This window comes from Grampus griseus (assembly GCF_964374135.1).
Source record: "Grampus griseus genome assembly, chromosome: 18".
Classification (NCBI taxonomy): domain Eukaryota; kingdom Metazoa; phylum Chordata; class Mammalia; order Artiodactyla; family Delphinidae; genus Grampus; species Grampus griseus.
The window spans coordinates 33,111,163-33,117,924 of record NC_139012.1 but is presented as its reverse complement, the minus strand read 5'-3'; the positions used below and the strand labels follow the sequence as shown (position 1 = coordinate 33,117,924).

Sequence of the window (6,762 nt, the reverse complement as noted above, 5' to 3'; positions counted from 1 at the left end):
CAAAGGAGAGTGTATCACATCGCAGGTCTAGAGAACTGAGGCTAGAAGTTCGGAGAACAGCAGCACTGAAGAAGTAGAACAAAGAAGCAAGACAGAAAAGTGACATCAGAGACAGAAGGAATTATTCATACTGATGTTTAACTAAACAAGAACAGAATTTCAAATAAGGATGGATAGACATCATCAAATATCCTAGGTGGGTTCGGAAGAGTCTTTGAGGTTTGGGGATTTGGAGGTCATGGATAAACTTTCATGTCCAATACAAGCCAGATTTCTCCAATGTGAGGGAACATCCTTGCTGCTTACCTGTGAGAGAGCAAAAGAACATTTGAAGCAACACTTCTTCTTGATTTCAAAAAAGTTAACAGTCAGCACAGTACTGTGGCTAACACATGGCCTTTCAGCCAGACCACGTGGTGTTCAATCTTGAGTTGCAGGTTATTGGCTGGGTTACCTGGCAGATTGCTTATTATTTCTGTGTTTCAGTGTCTTCAATGGCAAAATGAAGATGACAATAATAATATCTACCTCATAGGTTCTTGAAAAGAAGACAATGATTTGATAGAAGCAAAGTGCTTGGGGGAGTACTTCATAAATGCTAAGTATGATGTTAAGTGTAAGCACTTTCTATTATTTTTATCTACTTTGAAATGAAGGCTCAAAGTAAAAATAAAGATGAAAAAAAAGAGATTATATGACAACAGAGAGAGATTGAAAGTGACCTTAACAGAATTTGGGAAAGAAAAACTGAAAAAAAAAAAAAAAAAGCAAATAAATCATTGCAGGAATTATAAGCTAGCAAGGCAAATACATAAATATTAAAAATAGGTAGACCCTTTTGTCATTAGAAATTATCTTGAAATGTCAAATCATTAAATGTTTCAAATATTTTAAATGTAAAATGCATTTAAGGTTTTTTTCGTGTTATGTATATGCAGTTATGAAAAAATCACATGCTTCAGATCTTTTTACGTTTCTTCAAAGCATTATTTTAAATGCACACTTTGAGGCTTTTCTTTTCTATGTTAATAAGCTCTTTACCTGAACTTCTATCAGTAAAATGAAGGAAGAGCCAAGATATAATAAGTGAAGACACTAAATCATCATATTTTTAGGTCAAAGCTTTATCTTTTTCATCAATGGCAGCTTATTAATGTATTTAATTCTAACTTTATCTTTTGAATATAAATTTAAGAAATAAATGAAATTTGGAGTTCTCATCTTAACACCAATATTTCTAATTAGTAAAAGAAATTTGTAAGCTAAATAAACATCTTCTGTCTGGAACATCATCAGTTCTGGCCATGACTCCCTTGAATAAAATTTATTTATTATTTTTAAAACATCTCATAATGTGATATCATGTATTTTATTCATATTATCTTATTTTGAGTTTTGTTTGAAAGGATTATTTGTTAATTAGTAATGCGGGATAGTTATTCTGAAGCTAGTTTTCTGAATAAGAAAAATGTTTTATGTAGCATTTATCTTATTTTTTTACATCTATCTTTTTTCACATGTGTATTTTAATCTTTTGAACATTGGTTTTTCTGTACTTTTCTATAACATTACATAGTTAGTCTTAGATTCATGTCTGAGTTTAACCAAGAATTTTTAAAGACTCTTGAGCTGGTTTCAATTCATTGTATGCGATGCTCTAGCTTTTAAGAGTTCTTACTTAAAATGTGAATAACGGAAAACCATATATAACAAAAATATCTTAATTTTGGAGATAGATCATGACTGTTATTGTCCAATAATATGACAAACTCTGCTTCTTAATGTGGGTGTGTCAGTGTGTGTGTAGTTGAAATTTTAAAGGAATTGGGATGTTGATATGATTTTTGTTAAAAATGTTTTTGAGAAACTTGTAAGATAAATTTAGCACCCAAAAGACAATTCCTGCTTTTCTATAAATCTTACTAAGTATCACATAAATGAAGTTAAATGCTACTTTTTTTCAATATAATTAAGTAAAAATAAGGACAAAAAACACATAAAACTCTTGAACTCCAAAGGAGTAAGTTAGCAGCATTGAGCGTAAATAATGTTTATGGAGTAAACATAATTGGGCTGCAAGTGAAAAGAGGTTATATATTTAAACCGACTCAACCATCAGTGAAGATATTCTGGAGGAGGTGAGTTTGTTGGACCTGTGTGAATAAAAGACAGGGAAGACTTTCTTGGATTCCTTTTTTCTTTCTAGCTGGTATTTGAATAAATGTGAGTGGGTGAGATCACCCAGGCAGAGTGTGAATTGAGGGCAAATTGAGAAGTGTGAATTGTAAAGCAAACGGGGTCAATGAAACAATCCAGGGGAGACACATATTTTAAAAATGAATACCAGAAACACTAAAGAAAATAAGGGGGAACAAAAAGCAAAATGGGGGCAAATCAGGAGAAAGCAGTACCTTGGAGGAGAAATATTGGGGCAAAAGACATTTTGAGCAAAGGGAACATAGGTATTTGAAAAGGAGAAAGTATTCAATCCATTAATGCTATAGAAAGTTCAGGGACAGAAATTCTCCCACAGCTGGATAATTTAGAAGACACTGGTGACCTTTACCAGAGGAAAGAGCAATTGCTGGTATTCGATGCCATATTTCAGGGTGACAAGCACTGGTGATTATTGGTGAGTAAAGAGGGGAAAATAGAGACAGCTATTATAGACTATTCTCTCTGGAAATTTGGCTGTGAATGGACGGGGATAACGGGATATGGGAATGGGTCATGTCAACTACAAATTGGCATTTTCCATTGGCACTTGCCATCTACCTCTACAAGGATTAAATCATGTGCAGCTGCAGCTGCTGACTTTCAACACCCCTTAAAAGGGGTTCAGGGTGGAGAGCTGAAATGAGCCACTCTGTGCTCTGGGATACACTGGCAGAACAGGTCTTCAGATAGTTAGATATTTTCAGGAGCCAATTTTATGAGCCTTGTATCTCCTCATATCTAGAAAAGCACTAAAATCCTCCATGGTGACGTCTGCTCCTCGTGACTAGGAGTAACCTGCATGAAACTAGCAGAAACCTTCTGTAAAAAATATGTGCTTGATTGCATGTATTCCCCCCTCACCAAAATCACATATATACTGACCTTCCCCCCTGCCCCTTTGGGGCAGTTTCTCAGAGCTATCTGGGATGCTGTCTCCCGGCCTGCAATCTTCATTTTGCCCCAAATAAAACTTAACTCTCAACTCTCACGTTGTGCATTTTTCCTTTCTTTTTTTTTCTCTTTTGTGGTACGCGGGCCTCTCACTGCCATGGCCCCTTCCGCCGTGGAGCACAGGCCCCGGACGCGCAGGCTCAGTGTCCATGGCTCACGGGCCCAGCCGCTCTGCGGCACGTGGGATCCACCCGGACCGGGGCACGAACCCGCGCCCCCAGCACCAGCAGGCCGACTCCCAACCACTGCGTCACCAGGGAAGCCCTGTGCATTTTTTCTTAAGTCGAGAGTCACATAACCTTGGAGTAAACATAGGGTCATAATAATTGTAATAAAACACTATTTTAGGCCATCCACAAAATCTTTTCAACATTTTAGGGAGTCCCTGAAAATGTATCATTTGCAATCAAAACCCTAGTCCTTGAGCCACACGGAGTCCCTCATGCCTCCAGCATGTGTATGTCAGCACAGTTCTCTCAACTTGATGGCTCTGTTTTCTCTCCAACTTTGGCTGCTTTTGCTGTCGTTGCTGTGTGACATCACCAATTCCTTTTCTTTTAAATATAAAATACAACTTAAGTCACTGGGTCCTCTTCCTCCTTTTTTCTGATGTGTGCCGTCTTTTCCACATCTTTAATTTCTGCTGTAACAGCATCTCTCTGAAGTGGGGAAAACACCACTCTAATCTTACAACTACACATAATGAGCTTTACAGTATGGAGAAAGCATTGTAATTTCCTTGAATGGAAATTATTAATTTTAAACCACAAAACCTAACCAAATCCCATCACACAAAAAAACTAAAAATATTTACCCTGTATTGTTCTGTCTCTACCACATGGGCAGAGTAGCTGGGATTTTTTTCCCTGATACTAGCGTTATGTCATTTTTAACATCTTCTCTTCTTGGCATTTGAACAGAAGCTATTGGAGTAAATAATAGAGCCACAAAATAGTCTGAGTAGCACATACTGAATCAGTATTGATGGAGCAGAGAAACTTGGAAGAGCAAATTAGAAGTAATCCCATGGACTTCAGAGCACAGAATGAGAAGCAGATTGGAAATGGCTGGCTATAGATGGATTGAGAACATTTATGTATTTCCTGGATTTTGCTTTAAAAAGTGTACCTTGAGTGAGGTACGTAATCTGAATGAGCAAATTAATGTACAATAATTAAATATCCAGCCAATAAAGTTACACCAAGTAAACCATAGCTTACAAATCTCAGACACTTCAGAAAAATTTTAGAATCACTATTTGATAGGCTAAGACAAAATTAGTTCAGTCTCATTAAAATACTGAAATCAAACCTCGTTATTTTTTTAATCAACATGAAATTAAATGTTTACTTTTCAAAAATTTGTTGTCATTGCTCACTAGAGAAAATTAACTGTTTCATTATTTATCATTAGTGGCTCATTTATGTAATGTGCCACTTTGTTTAGGTTTTCATCTTTGAAAAATTAACAATGAATTTGGTTTCTTTGAGGCTCCAGACCCTTATATTTATATGCAAAGTTGTCCACAGAATCTATTTTATGCTATTCTTTTTTAAACTGGTACACACTCTTCACACCTATATTTCAAATGTGGAAATGCATATTTGCAAGCAGTAATACAAAAGCATTCATGAAGAATGCATAATCTCTGAAAATTGTGAAAACATCCCCGCTACCAATACATTTCTAAATACAAAACTGACTACCATATTGTTACTTCTGTGTAGCAGGAGAAGTTCATTTTCAAAACAGACAAAATTCAGTCTTTAGATGTGAATGGTATGAATGACAGTCTTTTCTTTCTTTTTTTTTTAAATTTCTTAGTTGTTTGGGATCCTTAAGCATGCAAGCCTCAAAGGGGAGGGTCCACAAAGGAACCAGGGTTGTCTTATGGCACCCAGTTAAGCCAGAGCTGGGAATGCCTCTGGGTCATCCACGTCAGGAGCAGAAGCACTTGACTTGTCAGTCCTGATGCCATGGTTTGGACGTCCACCACGCCCACGGCCACCTCGTCCTCCCCTGCCACCATGTCCTGGGCGGCCAGGCTCTCAAAAATTGATCTCCAGCTGAGACGTTATATCATTTGCTGGCTTCTGGAAATGGTGATCCATAACTGAGTCTTCAGCGTGAACCTCTTCACTCTTTGACTTATGAAGAACAAATCCCTTCTTCCACTGCCCGTCAGCACCTTCTTTTAGTTTTCAGATGTTAAATTCTACTTTTGCCCGGTCCTTATTTTGAATAGCCTTCCACGCATCCAAAGTCATTTCTTTTGGGTCTTCTTCCTTCACTTTTCAACTTCATTCTCCTTATTTTCAGTGTCTGCCACTGGATGTTCTTCACCTTCAGGTGTTTCCTCAGTCACATTTGATTGCTCCAAGTCAGTTAATTCATCTTTGACAGTTCCCCAGCTGTGAGATCCGCTACCTCCACGCTTGTCCTCATGCTTCAGGCCAGATCCGTCACTTCCACTATGCCTATCAAATTCACGTTTGTCACGAGAATCAAAGCCATCTCCCAGGCCCATTCCCCGTCCACAACCTCCTCGACCTCTTCCAAGAGGTCGCCACCAGGGAAGCCCCCCACCCTTTTCTTCAAGCGGCTTTTCAAATCGTCTTTCACGAGGTGGTCGCCTTTCTGGTCTCCTATCAATTATCTTCTCTTCACCCTGAAGTTGTTGATCAGGTCTTCTCCCAACGCGTCTTTTTCCTTCTTTCTTAAGTGCCACAGGTGGCTGCATCTCCTCCTTCTTGTCAACCACGCCGACGCTGGGAGGCAGCGGGTTCTTGATGTCTTTCTGGGACTCTTTATGCAGCTGTTTGCCCACCGCGTTGGAGTTTGGGCTACGGCCTGAGCTGCGCTCTTGGCCCCAGGGCCCCCAAAGCCGCCCCCGCCGGCTTCTTTTTTCTTGTTCTCTGCTGCCTTCAGCACCTCGAAGGGGTCCGATTTGTTGTCAAATAGCTGGTCGAATCGGTTGGTGACCACGCAGCCGAAGCCTTCCTGTAAGTGCCCAGGCATGATGGTGGCTCGGCGTCGCATTCCTCCACGGATTGCAGCAGGCCGCGCCGAGCTGAGAGTACCTGCTTCAGCTCTTACCACAAGATGGCCAGGCTATTCTTTTTGAATAAATTCTTAAATGGACATTACTTCCGCTTTCTTCCCAAGACCTTTTTATATTCGTATAAGATTGTTATCCAGATGATTTATTCTTTGCTGATTAAAGATGAAGAAGACCATAAGTTTATTAATTGTTAGATTTATATGTGCAACGTGAAAGTGAGTGAATCAAATGTAAATCCCATGTCGTGTGCAAATGCACAATAGATTTATGTAATCTAACAAATTTATAAAGGAAATTTGACGGTATGCACTAAAAATTATTTTGCGGCACACATAACATAAAATTTGCATTATAAACCAAGATACTGTCTGCAACTCACATATGCAGGGGAACATGTCTGCATCCTCAAAGCCGCTCTAACCCTACAAGTACACATAAAGAGCTTTATAGTATGGAGAAGGCATTGCAATTTCCTTAATGGAAATTATTAATTTTAAGCCACAAAAACAAACCAAATCCCATCACGCACAACC

At 38.7% G+C, this 6,762-nt stretch overlaps 1 pseudogene across 1 annotated transcript; it reads right to left on the bottom strand.

The window, feature by feature from the left end:
• Positions 1 to 4,897: 4,897 nt before the first annotated feature.
• On the bottom strand, positions 4,898 to 6,262 carry LOC309835816 (SERPINE1 mRNA-binding protein 1-like; annotated as a pseudogene). The gene has a single exon. The product of its transcript is annotated as an SERPINE1 mRNA-binding protein 1-like (transcript).
• Positions 6,263 to 6,762: the final 500 nt, after the last annotated feature.